Source organism: Sus scrofa, chromosome 3 (genome assembly GCF_054392235.1).
Source record: "Sus scrofa isolate SSC_HxYL_T2T_F1_AM1 chromosome 3, Sscrofa_HxYL_maternal_Yorkshire_Landrace_v2.0, whole genome shotgun sequence".
NCBI classification, from domain to species: domain Eukaryota; kingdom Metazoa; phylum Chordata; class Mammalia; order Artiodactyla; family Suidae; genus Sus; species Sus scrofa.
Window position 1 is genome coordinate 28021194 of NC_139385.1, and position 17991 is coordinate 28039184.

A 17991-nucleotide genomic window follows, 5' to 3' on the forward strand; every position below is an offset into this window, starting at 1 on the left:
AGCATGAGGACGAAGACACAAAAGACGATACAACCAAGAGAGAGGAAGAAGAACTGTACTTCCAGCTGCCTGTGGGGTTGCTGCACGTCAGTATTTCACACAAGGGTTGTGTGGTAGGGTGGAAAAAATTTAAATCACTCCATCCAATAAATTTTCCTATAAACACACATTCCCTACTTCTGAGCTATCTTAGACATCTCGGGAAGCTTTACACTTTTAAAGGTGCATGGTTGTCTATCATATGAACTCTTAAGCTATAGGATTTATGCCTGCGTAACATAGTTAAAGAAAACGCATTCACGCATGCGTAGCCGTTACCACCACCTCCTAAGGTAGATGATATCATTTTCTCATTTTACAGCTCAGAACACTCTGAAGCCTCAGAGGGGTTATGAAACCAGAGTTTCTCATGCGACAAAGCGGGTAGATCGTAGAGCAAGGACTTGAAAGGCAACACTTCAGACATCCAAGTCGAGGACAGCCTCTCCAGTTTCTGCGGTCCCTCTCTGCCTGACTTCATCCTACATACATTCTTAGTCCCAGAATTGCCCTGGATGCTCCAGGGGAAACATGACGAAGGAGGAAGAGATAATCTCTGCCCCCAGAAAGGATCATTGTGAATAATTTTTCTCCTTGCCTGAAATAAAAGCAAAGTTCAGAAGCAGGCTGTAGTTCAACCAGACAAGGAGCAAAAGTTGGATGCCTCAAGTTCTGGAATCCATGCTTGGTTTCCAAAAAAGGCATTTAAAGCCAGGCTTCCTGGTATTCTTAAGGGCCAAGGGCCTTAGCCAAGCAAGGCAGGCAGCAGAAAGGGAATTAGCTTTGTAAAAAAAATTTTTTATTATAGTTGATTTACAATGTTCTGTTGATGTCTGCTGTCCAGTCATATATACATACATACAGATTCTTTTTCTTGTATTCACACACATACTTTTTCTCATTATCTTCCATCATGTTCTACCACAAGTGATTGGATATAGTTCCCTGTGCTATACAGCAGGACCTCACTGCTTATCTGTTTTAAGTGTAATAATTTGGATCTACTAACCCAAACTCCCAGTTCAACCCACTCCTTTCCCCTCCCCCTTGGCAACCACAAGTCTTTTCTCCATGTCTGTGAGTGGTTTCTGTTTCACTGATACGTTCATTCGTGCCCTATTTTAGATTCCACAAATATATAATGTCATGTCATAGGGTATTTGTTTTTCCATTTCTTACTTACTTCACCTAGTATGAGACTCTCAAGTTACATCCATGTTGCTCTAAATGGCACTTGTTCGTTCTTTTTCATGGCTAAGTAGTATTCCATTACGTATATGTATCACATCTTAATCTATTTCGGTCTGAGGGACATTTATCATGTTTCCACGTCTTGGCTATTGTGGATAGTGCTGCCATGAACACAGGGCTGCATTTATCTTTCTGAATGAAAGTTTTGTCTGAATATATGCACAGGAGTGAGACTGCTGGATCATACAGCAGTTCCACATTTAATTTTCTGAGGTACCTCCATGCTATTCTCCATAGTGGCTTCACCAATTCACTAGAAAAGGAATTCACTTTTAATGAGCAGTTGTTGAGATGCTCTCTTACTCCCAAAATATCGTATTTCATGCTTAATCCCCGAGGAGAGAGGTTTAAGGTGTCTCATTATGCACGTTATGCAGTGGACAGAAGGCAGAGGAGGCGTTGCCACTCAGTGGTTAATATTCAAGTTTCCCACATGTTCTTCTGCCCTAAAGGGTTACGTCACTCTTCCCTGGTCTCTGTCAAGTGTGTAGAGGAAGAAAAGCTGCTCATGGGCAAGGAGGTGGCACTGGAAGCCAAAAGGGATTCTTTTTCCACTACCCCACCCTAGTTAGGGCTGCTCTCTAAGAAACTCATTAATTTTGGTTGGTAGGTTTTGTAAGTAACTAGTCCTTATTCGTACTAAGAGTTTTTCCATTGATGCCTTTACAGTTCCTAAAACAAATACTAATGTAACCTGTAAATAACATTCATTTGGTATCATTTTTTCCAACATGGAATTACTGCTCATGTCTGTTTCTGTTCTTGTTTCATTGACTGGAATATCCAAAACAATGACGAATAACAGGGCTGTTCCTTCAGCCACCCTTCATTTGTCCTTGACTTTAATGGAAACACTTCAAGTATCAAAATGAAGCCGATTTTTGGCTACCAGTTGGCTCTAGATAGTCTGTAACATCCTGAGAAAGAATATTTTTATCCTTAGGTCTTTCTCCAAGAGTGTTTCACCAAAAATTAATATTGAAATTTTAACAAATGCTCTTTTTTGTCATCTATGAAGATGATGACACTTTTTCCTCTAAGATATTGATGGGATTTATTAATAGACTTCCTAATAATAAACCATAATGTATTTCTAGAATGAACCTTCCTTGATCATGATTAATTGTTCTTTTAATATCCAAAAGATTCAGCTTGCCCAGGTTTAATTAAGGATGATCTTTCCTGTGTTTCCAAGTGAGACTACACTATGGCTTTATTTTTTGTGCTACCTTTGCCAGGTTTTTGTGTCTATATAATGGTAGCTCAAAAAAAAAGAACCGAGAGACTTTTCTTCTTTTTCTGCGATTTAGAGAAATTTTTTTTTGAAAAACCCAAAGGATCACTTGTCCTGGAGGTTTTGCTGATGGATTTGAAAACTTTCATCGTTTCCTTTCTTGTTCCTGGTCTAGACCAGGGGCCAATAAACTACAGCCTGCAGGCCTGTCGCTTTTGGGGTTTTTTTGTTGGGTTGTTGGTTTGGTTTGTTTTGGGGGTTTTTTGGCTGCTTTTGTAGCGTATGGAAGTTCCCAGGCCAGGGACTGAATCTGAGCCACAGCTGCAGCAACGCTGGATCTTTAACCCACTATTCTGGGGATCAAATCTGCACCTGAGTGAAGGACCCAAATGCCAAGCCGCTGCAGTCAGATTCTCAACCCACTGCACCACAGCAGGAACTCCTGCCACTTGTTTTTATAAATAAAGTTTTATTGGAATACAGTCATGCCCACTTCTTTACAAATGGTCTACAATTGCTTTCATGCTATAACGGCAGAGTTGAATCACTACTATAGAATGCCCCACAAACCTAAAATATTTACTCTCTGTCCCTTTAAGAAAAAGTTTTCCAACTCCTAATCTAGACAGACTTTCTTTTATGGTGGACAATCTGAGCATCCCTGTTTTCTTAGATTTTCAAATTTAATACCAAAAATTAACAGCAACTACTTCTCTGAGTTCTACCAAGTGCCTAGCAATGGGTTGAGCTATTTGCATGTATTATTTCACCGAATCCACACCAACACTGCATTTTTATCCTCATTTTACAGTGGAAGAATTGAAACTTAGAGAGTGTAGGTTACTTGACCAAAACCAAAAGGGTGGAGTAGAAAAATGATGATATACATCCATGTATACCTGCTGTGCTGAACACCATTACAGTATTATGTCTTTTTTTTTTTTTTTTTTTTTTTTTTTTTTGTCTTTTTGCCATTTCTTGGGCCACTCCCGCGGCATATAGAGGATCCCAGGCTAGGGGTCCAATTGGAGCTGCAGCCGCCGGCCTGCACCAGAGCCACAGCAACGAGGGATCCAAGCCATGTTTGCAATCTACACCACAGCTCACAGCAACAATGCCGGATCCTTAACCCACTGAGCAAGGCCAGGGATCGAACCTGCAACCTCATGGCTCCTAGTCAGATTCGTCAACCATTGAGCCACAAAGGGAACTCTAGAATTATGTCATTTTTAAATTGAAGTGTAGTTGCTTTACAATGTTGTGTTAGGTTTAGGTTTACAGCAAAGCGATTCAGATATATATATATATTTGGATTCTTTTCCCTTATAGGGAAACTATGAGTATAGTTCTCTGTGCTATGCAGAGAGGTCCTTATTCTTATTAACTATCTATTTTATATATGGTAGTGTGTAAAAGTTAATCCCAAATTCCTAATTTATCCGTCCCCTTCCCCTTCCCCCTTGGTAACCATACGTTTGTTTTCTACGTCTGTGGATCTATTTCTGTCTTGTATATAATTTCATTTGTATCAATTTTTTTATATTCCACATAGCATTATGTCATAACTTTTTATGGTTATAGCCATGTCCTTTTTCATTCCTCATTTGCATACTGTGGATGTCTATATTCATTACATGCTTTATATATTCATTTTATATAGTCTTTATATTCATTTATACATATGATTCGTTAAGAGTATTTATTTTATTGGCTTTTGTTTGTTTTGCATGGCTAATTCTTCAAGTTATCAATGCAGTGTTTTTTATACACTCTAATGCGTCATCACAACAGAATATAAAAATGTATACATTCTAGGAGTTTCATCGTGGCTCAGTGGAAACCAATCTGACTAGTATCCATGAGGATGCAGGCTCGATCCCTGGCCTCACTCAGTGGGTTAAGGATCCGGCACTGCCGTGAGCTGTGGTGTCGGTCACAGACACGGCTCAGATCTGGCATGGCTGTGGCTGTGGTGTAGGCCAGCAGCTGCAGCTCTGATTCCAACCCTAGCCTGGGAACCCCCATATGCCGCGGGTGTGGCCCTAAAAAGACAAAAAAATAACATAAAATAAAAGTATACATTCTAATGCTCTATTCTAAAACTGCATTCTCACTCCTGCTTTCCTTGGGTTTCTTTGGTGGTTTTTTTTCCCCTTTTCTCTTGAATGGAATGCTTACATTATAGTCTTTCTTGGTTGGTTAATATTTTTAAAAGCCTTTAAGGCTGAATTTGGCATATTGATTTGACAGTATAAGTTGTGATTTATAGCTTATCAACTATACCAAAGAGCCTAACATTTTTAAATTTTTAATTAAGTTTTTTATTTTGAGACCATCGTAGATTTCCATGCCGTTATAATAGAGAGATCCCACATATCCTTTCCCCAGTTTCTCCCAAACGTAACATTTTGAAAAACTACAGCACAATATCACAACCAGGATACTGATGCTGATAGAGTTAAGAAACGGAATATTTGCCAAGGAGGCTTCATGGTGCCCCTTTACCATCATACCCACTTCTCTCCATTCCCACCCTCTCCTCCCTCCTGGAAATCACTAAGCTGGTCTCCATTTCTGTATTTCTATAATTCTGACATTTCAAGAATGGTATATAATTATAATGCTACGGTACAGTATAACCTTTGGGGATGAGCTTGTTTAACTTGGCATAATTTTCTGGTGATTCATCCAGGTTGTTGAGTGTATCCGGAGTTTGTTCCTTTTTAGTGCCAACTAATAGTGCAAGGTGTGGACATACCACAGTTTGTTTGGCCATTTACTTATTGAAGGACATATGAGTTCTTTCCAGCTTTAGGCTATTAGGAATAAAGATGCTCTAAACAGTCGTTCTTGTCGTGGCTCAGCAGAAACAAATCTGACTAGCATCCATGAGGACGCAGGTTCGATCCCTGGCCTCGCTCAGTGGGTTAAGGATCCAGGGTTGCCATGAGCTGTGGTGTAGGTTGCAGATGTGGCTCGGATCCTGCGTTGCTGTGGCTGTGGTGTAGGCCGGTGGCTACAGCTTCGATTAGACCCCTAGCCTGGGAACCTCCATATGCCCTAAAAAGCAACCCCCCCCAAAAAAAAAGATGCTCTAAACATGCGAATAGAGGTTTGTGTGTGCACCTAAGTTTTCGTGCCTTGGAGATAAATTCCCCAAGAGTACAATTCCTGGGTCATATCACAGTGGCATGTTTAGTTTTTTAAGAAACTGCCAAACTGTTTTCCAGAGTGGCTGTCCCATTTTACACTCCACCGAAATATATATATGCGTGATCTCGATGCTCCACATCCTTACTAGCATTTGGTGTTGTCATTATTTTTGTTTGTTTGTTTTTTACTTTAGCCACTCTTATGAGTGTTAGGTATCTAATTTCGGTGGATGCGTGAGTGTGTGTGTGAGTGTGTGTGCGTGCATGCACGCATGTGTTTGTGTGTGAAAGAGAAAGAGAGAAAGAGGCACTGAATATCTTTTTATATGCTTATTTGCCATCTGTATCTCCTCTTCAGTGAAATGTCTGTTTACATCTCCTGCCCATTTTCTAATTGGACTATTCAGTGGCGTTTTAAGGGTACTTAGTTCATGCCAGATAACAGTCTTTTGCAGATATATGGTTTGCAAATATTTGGTCCCAGTCTGTAGCTTGTCTTTTCCTCCTCTTAGCAGAGTCTTTCAGAAAGCAGTTGTTTTAAATTTTGATGAGGGCTAACTTGCCTGTTTTTCCTGTTATGCTTCACGCTTTTGATGTCGTCTTAAGAACTCTTTGCCTGGCCCTAGATTCCAAAGATTTTTCTCCTCTGTTTTCTTCTAATAATTTTATGTTTTATACATAAGTCTATGATCTCTTTGAGTTCTTTTTGAATAAAATGTGAGACTTAGGCCAAGGGTGTTTGTTTGTTTGTTTGTTTGTTTGTTTGTTTTGCCAATAGGTTTGTCCTATTGTCCCAGTAAATTGTTGAAAATTCATTTCCCCTAGAACGGTTTTTATGCTTTTGTCAAAAGTCAACTGGGCCTACTTGTGTAGGTGCCTTCTGGTTCTCTATTCTGTTCCAATGATCTCTGTGTCTATTCTTCCTCCAAAACCATAAAGCCTTGATTACTATCCTATATGGCCAGACGGATTCCTCCCACTTCATTCTTCCTTTCCAAAATGGATATAGCTATTCTAGCTCCTCTGCCTCATCATATAAATTACAGAACAATCTTGTTTATATCCACAAAATAATTGTGTTGGGATTTTAATAGGCATCGCATCAAACCCGTATATAAATTTGGGAATAACTGACGTCGTCACTCTGTTGAGTCTGTCAGGTTCATTGCTAATACATAAAAATACAATTGATTTTTGTATGGTTATCCTGTATCCTGTAACCTTGCCAGATTCATTTCTTAGCTGTAGTAGGATGTTTTGGTTCTGTCATTGTTTTTTTGTAGATTCCTTGAGATTTTCTGCATTGACAATCATGTCATCTACAAATAAGGACTGTTTCATTCCTTCCTTTGTTAGCTGTATGCCTTTTATTTCTTTTTCTTGTCTTATTACAATGCCTACAACAGGCTAGAATATCCAGCACCATGTCGAATATATCCCAAAGTTATTAAGGAAAGTGTTTTATTTTTAAGTCCTTGAGTTTCACAAGCTTTTTTATCAACTTGGTGTTTTACTTCATTTTGATTAGAGAAAGTTGATGGCATATTTTCTGATTAATTCTTCCACATAAAAGGCAGTAAATTAAGTAACGGTTCCTTGTCCTCACTCCTCGACTATCTACTTTGCAGTCTTCATTAACATAAACTCGGATTTTAGACTCAAATCTTCATAAAAGATTACGAAGTTATTTTTATACCATATTGCTTTTCATTCACAAATATGTTTGACACGTGCCATCTATTTTATCTTATTATTAAGACTTTACTTTTTAGAACAGTTTAAGTTTCACAGCAAAATTGAGGGAAAAGTACAGAGATCTCCATATACGTACATATAGCCTCCCTTCTTATCAATATTCCCCACCAGAGTGGCACATCTGTCACAACTGATAAACTTTCTGCCATCTATTTTCATATGAGTCTTACTGTGATTATTTGGACTCAGTATTATGCTTAATTATTTGACGGGTTCATCCCAGTTCTGCAACGCTGTAACTCCATGCCTAAATTCTTAATATTATTATTAGACCTCCTCTCAATCAGATAGAGGACATCTTCCAATAATTTTTTCATTGGTCATAAGTAGATGTCCAGAGCCTTTTTATATCTGAAAACTGGCTTTTTCTTGCCTTCACGTATTAATGACCGCTTGACTGAGAATCAAATATGTGGATTATAACACGCCCCCTCAAAACTCTGTAGATGTAGCTGCATTGTCCTAGGTACTGTGTTACTTGCTGCAAATATCCACCCAGATACGGTATTTTTCCAGAAGATATTTTGAGTAGATTATCTCTGGTCCTACTCTCTGTCCAGTTTGGTGATGGTTGAACCCCCTTCTCAAGCCAAGTTGGAGGGCAGGCTAATGTACCCAGCATCAGGTTTCTAATAAGCATGTACTCACTGCAGCTCTGCTGTCCTGAAACAGATGCTTCTCCCTCCCCTGCTACTTGGCTCTCTGGTCCCAGGATGCACTCACACCATATTCCTTTGGTGTCTCCCATGCACCTTACCTATGTGAGCCTCACCACTCAAAGTTCCTTTTGCCACCAACAATTCCCTGCACAAACCAGTGCACAAGACAACTGCCTGCTCCACTGTCCTCACTTCTCTGAATGAAGGTGGGAAGATTACAGGTTGTAAGAAGCCTCTGGTCATTTCAAAGAGTGATTCTTGAGCAGAAGAGGGATAACTTTTCACTTGGGTCTTTTAGTCCAGGAAGAGAGACAAAGGGTTTTTCTACTATTTCCAGTTGGATCACTGTGTCCAGGGGTGAGGCCTGGAGTCAGTGAACCCAATCCGGCCCCATCTGCCTTACAATGAAGGGAGATGTCACTGAGACTCCAAAAACGGGTTATTTATTATTAAGTTGTGAACAGTGTCTCTATTATTCTATGTTATCTTCATCATGTGCGAGCAAAGTTGGAAAAGCTGTGGACTGAGAGCCAAATGTCATTTTCAGCCAATGACATGACCAAGTCTTTACTTGGAAGCCTAGAACTTTCGATGTTCATGGCAGTTGCAGATCCTGTCCTGGGTGAACCAGCGTGGTGCTACTGTGTAATCACACAAGAAGGTTTTCTCCCAGGGCACTGCTCTACAATAAATCCCCTGGACAGGGGTTCTCATAGTCCAGGGTACAGAAGCATCACCTGGGGAGCCTATTAAAAACTGCTCAGGCTCCACCCCAAAGTTCTAGTGGAATCTTGGGTCTACCGGGGGATTCATACTGGTGGTCCAAGAACAGGCCTTGGAGAACTGAAGCACCAGAAGCATCTCCTCCACAATCACCAGATGGGAAATGTTCAGCTGCCCCTTCTGATACCTCCTCAAAGACAAAGGGGAAGAAGCAAATGTAATGCTGCAAGCTACTATAATTGCTGAAGCACAGCTGCCTGGGGCAGCAGCCCTGGAGAGGGTGACACCTTCTCAAGCTCTCGAATTGCTAGTTCAACTCCAGAAAATGCCCTTTGACCCATAAAGAGCATTTATGAGAATACTACAGATGCATTTCCACACATCTGAAATGATATACTGACCGCATGATTCTTAATGGCACCGTTTGTCATGGCCCCAAATTGGAAATAATCTAAAGTCCATCACCAGAGAACTGGTTTCATAAATTATGAATCATCCCTACGACGGAACACGTTGCATCTAGTTTTTAAAATGTATTTTTATTAACGTATCGTTGATTTACAATGTGTTAATTTCTGCTGTACAGCACAGTGACTCAGTTACACACGTATATACCTTCTTTTTTATGTTTTTTTTTAATTGCGATTTATCACAGGATGCTGAATATAATTCCCTGGGCTCTACAGCAGGAACTTGTTGTTTTTCCATTCTATATGTAATAGTTTGCATCTACTAAGCTCCAAACTCCCAGTCCCTCCTACTCCTTCCCTCCTCCCCCTTGGCAACCAGAAATCTGTTCCCTATGTCTGTGAGTCTGTTTCTATTTCACTGATTGGATCGTTTGGGCCATATTTTAGATTCCACATGTAAGTGCTATCATACGGTGTTTGTCTTTCTCTTTCTGACTTACTTCACTTCATTGTATCTAGAGTTGGTTTTTTGGGGGGGTGGGGATTGTTTTTGTTTTTTAGTTCACGGAAGCTCTCTTTGTCTTATACAGAAAGTTCTCCAAAGTGCAAGGTCAGAGAGACTGGTGGGACTAGTTCAAATACGTAAAGACAGGCATGGCATGGACTGCAGGGAGCCGAGAAGATGCAGGGACTCAAAAAAGGGACCTTGCCTGATGGCAGAAAAACCTGAAGGCAAGTTCCTAACCAAGGAAGGGAGCTCACCTGAACGGTACAAGCTGAAGCTGGGCCTCTGGTCAGGAGGAAAGCCTGCCTGCACGGTACAAGCGGAGGGCAGGCCTCAGGTTACACAGCTCTCACTTTGATGTTGATGGGGAAGAATTGGGGCTTTCCTGGGAAAACAATTTCCATGTTTGCACCAGAGAACATGGATTGTTTCTCAGGTGACCCAGTCTTTCCTGCTGTTTTATTTGCTATTCAGTTTTCCTCAGTCTTTCCTGATTATTTACTTATTATTCCTATTTCCCATTCTTATTTTCCTGTGGTGATCTGTGATTTAACAAAGTTACAACAATAATATAATAAGAATTTCATCCTGAAGGACTTTCCCCTATTTAAATCCAACTTAGTTAAAACATAGTGTTTAGCTATTAACTAGTTATACAGTAAACTTTAGAGTTAGGATTTTAATGAGGTTCATAGAAGTTAGACATATATTATTCTTTTTTTTTGTCTTTTTTTTTTTTTTTTTTTTTTTGTCTTTTTGCTATTTCTTTGGGCCGCTCCCACGGCATATGGAGGTTCCCAGGCTAGGGGTCGGATCAGAGCTGTAGCCACTGGCCAACACCAGAGCCACAGCAACGCGGGATCCGAGCCACGTCTGCAACCTACACCCCAGCTCACGGCAACGCCAGATCGTCAACTCACTGAGCAAGGGCAGGGACCAAACCGGCAACCTCATGGTTCCTAGTCGGATTCGTTAACCACTGCGCCACGACGGGAACTCCTAGACATATATTATTCTTGACCAAAAGACACCTAGCTATGAGTTACAGAAGCTTTTAAGTGATATCTAGAGTTAAGTTGGTTTATATTTTCTTACACTGTCTCCCTGCCATAATGCTTTAAAGATAAGCACCAGTCTAAAAACTAGGTTTGTGAATGCCAAATTCTTGTGTCTGTGAACTCTTCAAATTGTAAAGACTGGCTGGCCATGGGACGATTTGTACTGTCTCCTCCTTTCCATGATGTATTGTACCTAACTGCCCCTAAATTGTACCCACTAAGTTTAGTTAAAACAAAGATCTTAAAACATGATGTATAGCTGCTATACCATGTGATAGTTAACCAATGTACTTTTAACACTGTGATGTAACCTGTAGTGAAAAACTGTCTATATAATCAACCATTGTTGCCAATAAAATTTGAGCAGTGCAGCGCCCTGAAAGAAGGGACAAAGAGGCTGTCTCCGTGTTGTACATTCGCCGACGCCACATCCCTCTCCGAACAGGATGTATACTCCCTGGCCGCCAGAGCTGGCCTCCGGCGACAATGGACCCCAGCCAATCAGAGAGGACACCCAACAACCCCAGAACAAACACCAGCCATTCCAGAATACGAGAGCCTACTAACCCAGTATCAACAGAAAAAGCAAAGTGGAGAACATGGGTGGTAGCATGCCACCTTCTAAAAACAGGGAAGCAGAAGAAAACACTTCAGCAAGAATACCCAAAGAAGAAGATCCGGATGGGCAGCGGGTGGGTGGAGGACAGATGTGAATGAGACACTTTAAAACTGTAGAGGTTCTTGTATTTGTGAACCGTGTGAATATATTACCCCCAAATTACATTTGAAAACACTCTTTTTTTTAATGTAAGAGAGGTCTGATGTGGAGAAGGGATGTGTGTGCCCAAGGCTGCTAGGATTTAATTTTCATTTTATGCTCCTTTTGGGTCCCTGTGGTTTGTAATTTCTCAGATGCATCCATTAGTAAGCAGTGTGCTAGAGTAATGAAGGTGGGGGAACCTGCTGTGTCTATATTGCTACGTGGCTGTGATCCAATCAGTGATATTCAAAAAGATTGACGGAATTAGACTTTATAGAAAGTACAGATTATCTCCCTCGGTGGCTCTCAGATCTGCCTGCTCCTTTTAATCACCTGGGGAACCTTTAGTAAAAGCTGCTGCTCTGGTCCCACCCCCAGATATTCTGATTTAATAGATCCAAGGTAGGGCCAGGGCACTGGGGCTTTTAAAAGCTCCCCGGGTCAATCTAACACACAGCCACAGTGACGACCTCCTGACCGAGCAGATCTGAGGTGGTTCCAAATCCATACATACAAATATATCCTCCAGGTGACTCTGTGTTCAGCCAAGCTTATGACCGGCAGTTCCAGATGCGCCTGCCACCCTCAACAACGCCCTCCTACCCAGCTATCGCCACACGCCAGCAAGGACTCAAGCATCCGCACAGGCCAGGTTCAGAAAAGAAAAGCCAGCTTTGTTCAAGAAGCAAGACCTCTGTTTGCTGCAACCTAAATGCCAATCAACAGATGAATGGATGAAGAACGAGGTGGCATCTATAGATACAGTGGAATACTACTCAGCCATACAAAAGAACAGAATAATGCCATGTGCAGCAACGTGGATGGACCTAGAGATTCTCCTACGAAGTGAAGCAAGTCAGAACGAGAAAGACAAACACCCTATAATATCACTTATACGTGAAATCAAAAATATGGCACAAATGAACCTATCCACAAGATAGGAAGCCTCAGCCATGGAGAACAAGACTTGTGGTTGCCGGGGCGGTGGGGCTGAGGGATGAATATCTGAGGAGTTTGGGATTAGCAGAAGCAAACTATTATGTATATACATAGGATGGATAAACAACAGTCCTACTGGATGGCACAGGAACTCTATTCAGTATCTTGTGATAAACCACATTGGGGAAGAAGATGAAAAAGAATCTACAGGAGTTCCCGTCGTGGCGCAGTGGTTAACGAATCCGACTAGGAACCATGAGGTTGCGGGTTCGGTCCCTGCCCTTGCTCCGTGGGTTGACGATCCGGTGTTGCCGTGGGCTGTGGTGTAGGTTGCAGACGCGGCTCGGATCCCGCGTTGCTGTGGCTCTGGTGTAGGCTGGTGGCTCCAGCTCTGATTCGACCCCTAGCCTGGGAACTTCCATATGCCGCGGGAGCTGCCCATGAAATAGCTAAAAAAGACGAAAAAAAAAAGAAAAAGAAAAAGAATCTATAGAATTGAGTCACTCTGCCGTACAGCAGAAATTAACAAACACTGTAAATCCACTACACTTCAAGAAAATAAAGTTGGTCAAAAGCTAGAATTTAAGAACAATGAATTAAAAAAAAAAAAAAAAAAAAAAAGAACTCTGTCTTCTAAATGAAATCAGATTCGGTTCTTTCTGAGCATGCAGTTCCCAGTCCTACCGCTCTGGGTGTCTTCCTCCTTCCTTCTCCTCCGCATAGACAACCCCAAGGGCCTCAATCAGCAATCACCTGGCCAGGCTACCAGTGCTCCCATCTCAGCCTCCAGGACCCCCATCACCCCCTCACCCCGGGACCGTGAGACCAAGAGGCAGAAGGCACACACACCATGGTCTGTTTCTAACCTGAAGTGGACAATGATCCAAGATGGGCACATCTTTTCTAAACTGAAAATATTTTATGGAATTGATTTTTCTAACACAGGCCAGTGCATCTACTGGAGCAAGCACGATTCCTAAGACTAAGAAAGACAGGAAGAAAGGCAGAGACAAAGCGAGAGGGGAAGAATGGAAAGAAGGAAGGAAGGAAGGGAGGACCTTCCCCCTGAAAATGGCTGGGAAAATAATAACTATTCCCTGAAGGAGGCACTCCTGAGACAATTCCACGGTATTTTTCAGCGGACATACCCTCGCCCTTTCCAGCCTTGGAAGCCAAGCCTAAAGCTGATAGGGCTTGAGAATATGTTTGAGGAAGCTCCAGGGAGTGAAAGAAGAGGAAGTGGGAGTTTTTAATGTCCTAGAAACTGAAGAAACACTTTTTCCCCCAGCGTCTAAAAATCAACACTTCGCTTAAAAAATGCCAGACACTTTGGAAGACACGGTGTCCCCAGAGAGAGGCTGGAGTAGAATCTCCTTCACGCCCTGCTAGGACCACCTAATCCCATTTCTCTAAACATGGCCTAACTGGAGAAAAAGAAGCATTTATACCGAAATGACAACAGAAAGAAGCAAGGGAGGCTAAGAAGGAAATTCTCCATTGCTCAAAGGGAAAGTTTCATTTAAAAAAAAAAAAAAAAGTCCAGGGAGTTCCCACTGTGGCTCAGTCGTAATGAACCTGACTAGTATCCATGAGGACACAGGTTCAATCCCTGGCCTCGCTCAGCAGATTGGGGATCCAGCAGTGCTGTGAGCTGTGGTGTAGGTTGCAGACTTGGTTTGGATCCAGCCTTGCTGTGGCTGTGGCACGGGCTGGCAGCTACAGCTCCGATTCAACCCCTAGCCTGGGAACTTCCATAGGCCAAGGGTGGCCCTAAGAAGATTTAAAAAAAAAAGAAAGACAGAAAGAAAGAAAGTCAAATAGTGAGGAGTTCCCATTGTGGCTCAGTGGTTAACAAATCCAACTAGGACCTACGAGGTTGCGGGTTCAATCCCTGACCTTGCTCAATGGGTTAAGGATCCGGCGTTGCCGTGAGCTGTAGTGTAGGTTGCAGATGCAGCTCGGATCCTGCACTGTTGTGGCTGTAGTGTAGGCCAGCAGCTGTAGCTCTGATTAGATGCCTAGCCTGGGAACCTCCATATGCCACGGGAGTGGCCCTAGAAAAGGCAAAAATACAAAAAAAAAAAAAAAAAAAAGAAAAGAAAAGAAAAAAAAAGAAATAGTGAGACAGGTGATGGATGCATGCGTGCATCATGGATGGGGACTGTGGATGGATGACGGATGGATGGATGGGTTGATGGATGGATATCCCTTCACACAACTCTCAAAGTCAGGGCTCTATAAAGCAGCCTTAAATACCAGACCTAAAGGTTTCCATGTGGAAAAGGATGAGTTTTCTGCTTAAAAAGATTACTGTAGGTGCTCTTTCACCTTGTTTTCCTTCGCAAACTCCAAATCATGAAGCCTAGCTGCATCAATTCAGGCGCGTTTGGTTTCAGGGAACAGAACAGCCACATGCCGCTTAGACGGGCTTATGAATACATATCACGAACAGAAAACATCTGAAGCAGGAGGTTTCTGGGGCTGTGAGGGGCTCAAGGATGTCAGCGCTGCCATTCCAGGTATCTGTTTCTAGGCACCAGGTGGTCTCCGTGGCCCCAACCATTATTTTCATATGTGACAACCTCCAAGGCAGGAAGAAGGGGTTGAAATGAAAAAAAAAAAAAAGAGTTATGCTCGTCTACACCGGCCAAAACTGGATCTCACGCTCCCATCTGAACCAATCACTAAGAGTGGAAATAGAGGAGTTCCCATCATGGCTCAGCAGTTAATGAACCCAACGAGCATCCATGAGGATGCGGGTTTGATCCCCGGCCTCACTCAGTGGGTTAAGGATCCGGCGTTGCCAGGAGCTGTAGGGTACCTCACAAACACGGTTCAGATGCTGAGTTGCTGTGGCTGTGGCTGGCAGCTGTAGCTCTGATTTGACCTCTAGCCTGAGAACTTCAGGGTTGGGCACCCTGTCACCAAACAAAACCAGGAACCATAGTGGAATGAATACTGGATGGAGCGACTGCATCTGCTACAGCATCTGTTCCCACTTCTCAATCCCCAGAGACCTACAAGGCCCCCTCCAATCAGAAATCCATTCTAATTATTCCCCAAAGGTGCCCTCCAAAGAGATTCCAATAAGCACGTTCTTTTTTTTTTCTTTTTTTTTTTTTTGCCTTTTCTAGGGCCACTCCTGTGGCATATGGAGGTTCCCAGGCTAGGGATCGAATCAGAGCTGTAGCCACCGGCCTACGCCACAGCCACAGCAACACCAGATCCGAGCTGTGTCTGCAACCTACACCACAGCTCACGGCAATGCCAGATCCCTAACCCACTGAACAAGGCCAGAGATTGAACCTGCAACCTCATGATTCCTAGTCGGATTTGTTAACCACCGAGCCACGATGGGAACTCCAAGCACATTCTTTTACGGCCAAGTTTTCCACCTTCATCCCCTCAGCCTCTTCCTGGGGGCACATTACAGGGGACAGAATCCTGCTAAAACCAACTCAAGCAAAGAAAGACATTTGTTATAAAGAAAACAAAGTATCTCACAGTCACCCGGGCAGTCACAATAGTCTGGCTTCAGTGCAGGATCATCAAGAACCCAGGCGGCCCCTTCCACCCCTCTGTCCACACAACCTCTGAGCCTTCTCCAGATGGCAGTAAGACTTTCTTGGCTTCTCAGCACACATCACACATCGCTGGGACCACACGCCCTTCCAGGTTGGCGCTGATCGAGGCTAGCTGGCCTCTCTCAATGCAAAGTCCAAGTCTGAGAATGAGCGGGAGCCAGGGCTGGTCCCTCCACAAGGGGCAGGAATCCCAGTCACCCGGCTCAAAGGTGGATGCTAGGTCTCTGCGTCCCACCAAACATCAGGGGATGCCGAGACCTTGACGTCACCCCCGTAGGATCCGTGCAAGCTCTCTTTGCAGGAAATCCACCCTTCTCCTGGGATATCAGCCTCGAAGACCCAGCAGAAGATAAGAGCAGGAAGGAAAAAAAAACAAAACAACAACAATAAAAAACCAGGAGTCATCCCTGTATGATCTCCTGACCCTCCCCTGTCTCTGGGGAGCACAGCTGGAGAGGAAGGAAGAAGCCACACAGATAGACGGTCAGCACATCTTGCCCAGCAGCTACCCTGCCCTGTCCCCCCACCTCCGGCTCCCGCCTTCTCACACTCTCACACCCACCTAACTACACTCAGCCTCGTGTTCCACGCTCCCCTGGGGGCTCTTCTCTGCCAGGATGCTTGCCCACACAGGGGTCCCTGTCTCCCAGCTCCCCCTCCACGCACATGTCTACCTCAGAAATGAGCTCGGTCTATTTTAAACTCCTGCAGCCGCCTGCCATCTGGTTCGTCTGGGGGCCCCGTGCTCTAGTGACAGAACAGAACTGAATTTGGTAACACGGAAACTGACGTTTGGTCCCGGACCCACCATTCGCTCCCAGGACAATCACGGCACCCTTTCTGTACCCGATAGAGAAAACCCCCTCCTGGGCTAGTTCCTGGGGCTCTGGGGAGCATCGAAGGAAATGAAAGAGAAAAGTGAGGGGACAGTGGACAGGATGGTCTTTGAGGGTGTCTTCCCTGACCCCTGGCTATGGTGGAGCACTGTTCAGGGATGAATGGCTTCTTTACTCCTCCGATCAGATGCTACCGGTGAGCTAGGGGACCCGTCAATGCCAGACTGGGAATCCTCAAGTCCATCTCAGTGCCCTGATGCTCGGAAATGGTTACCATGGCAATCGCTCTGCCACTAGCTTTGTGAGGGAGCCTGAGTAAGGCATCAACCTCAGGGAGCTTCAGATTCCTTCAGACGTGGCCGGGCATCTGTTCGGCTGCAAGGTATGACTCTACTATTGTCAAGGTGTGTCTGTAACATTGATACCATAATAGGACCTAGCACATGATGTCGTGGGAATGAATTGGACTTGGGGCTAACCAACAATTAACAATAATAATGTGAAACGCTGTCTGTGTTTTGAGTACTGCACTCGGAGCTTCATATGTATGCATTTGTACCAACCCTCTGAGGCCCCTAAGTCCTAAATGTTGCCGTGTTTTGTTTTTTGTTTTTGTGTGTGTGTGTGTGTGTGTGTGTGTGTCTTTTTGCTTATTTTTTTAGGGCTCCATATAATTTATGGGGTGTTTTGGTTTTGTTTTGTTTTGTTTTTTTGCTTTTTAGGGCCGCAACTGCAGCATAGGGAAGTTCCCAGGCTAGGGGTTGAATCAAAGCTGCAGTCGCTAGCCTACACCACAGCAATAGCCATGCCAGATCCGAGCCTCATCTGCGACCTACACCACAGCTCAGGGCCACACTGGATCCTCAACCCACTGAGCGCTGAGACCAGGGATCGAACCTGCATCCTCATGGTTACTAGTTGGGTTCGTTACCACTGAGCCATAATGGGCACTCCCCTAAATGTTTTTGATTGAAGACATAACAACAAGAAGTGAGAAGGAAGAAATCTAGAGAGTCAGGCACGGAAAACCAAATTGGACTTCTTTCCTAGAATCTGCAGACAAGTCCCTGCAATGCTCCTCAAAAG

General features: G+C 43.4%; 1 protein-coding gene and 1 long non-coding RNA gene across 18 annotated transcripts in view; one reads left to right on the plus strand and one right to left on the minus strand.

Moving 5' to 3' along the window:
- Window positions 1–17991, minus strand: part of PRKCB (protein kinase C beta) — a 386628-nt gene that overhangs the window by 270755 nt on the left and 97882 nt on the right. The gene's annotated exons all lie outside the window — the stretch shown is intronic.
- Window positions 5600–13106, plus strand: LOC146404494 (uncharacterized). Its single transcript, XR_014840543.1, has 2 exons — window positions 5600–10521; window positions 12935–13106. It is a non-coding gene; the product is annotated as an uncharacterized LOC146404494 (long non-coding RNA).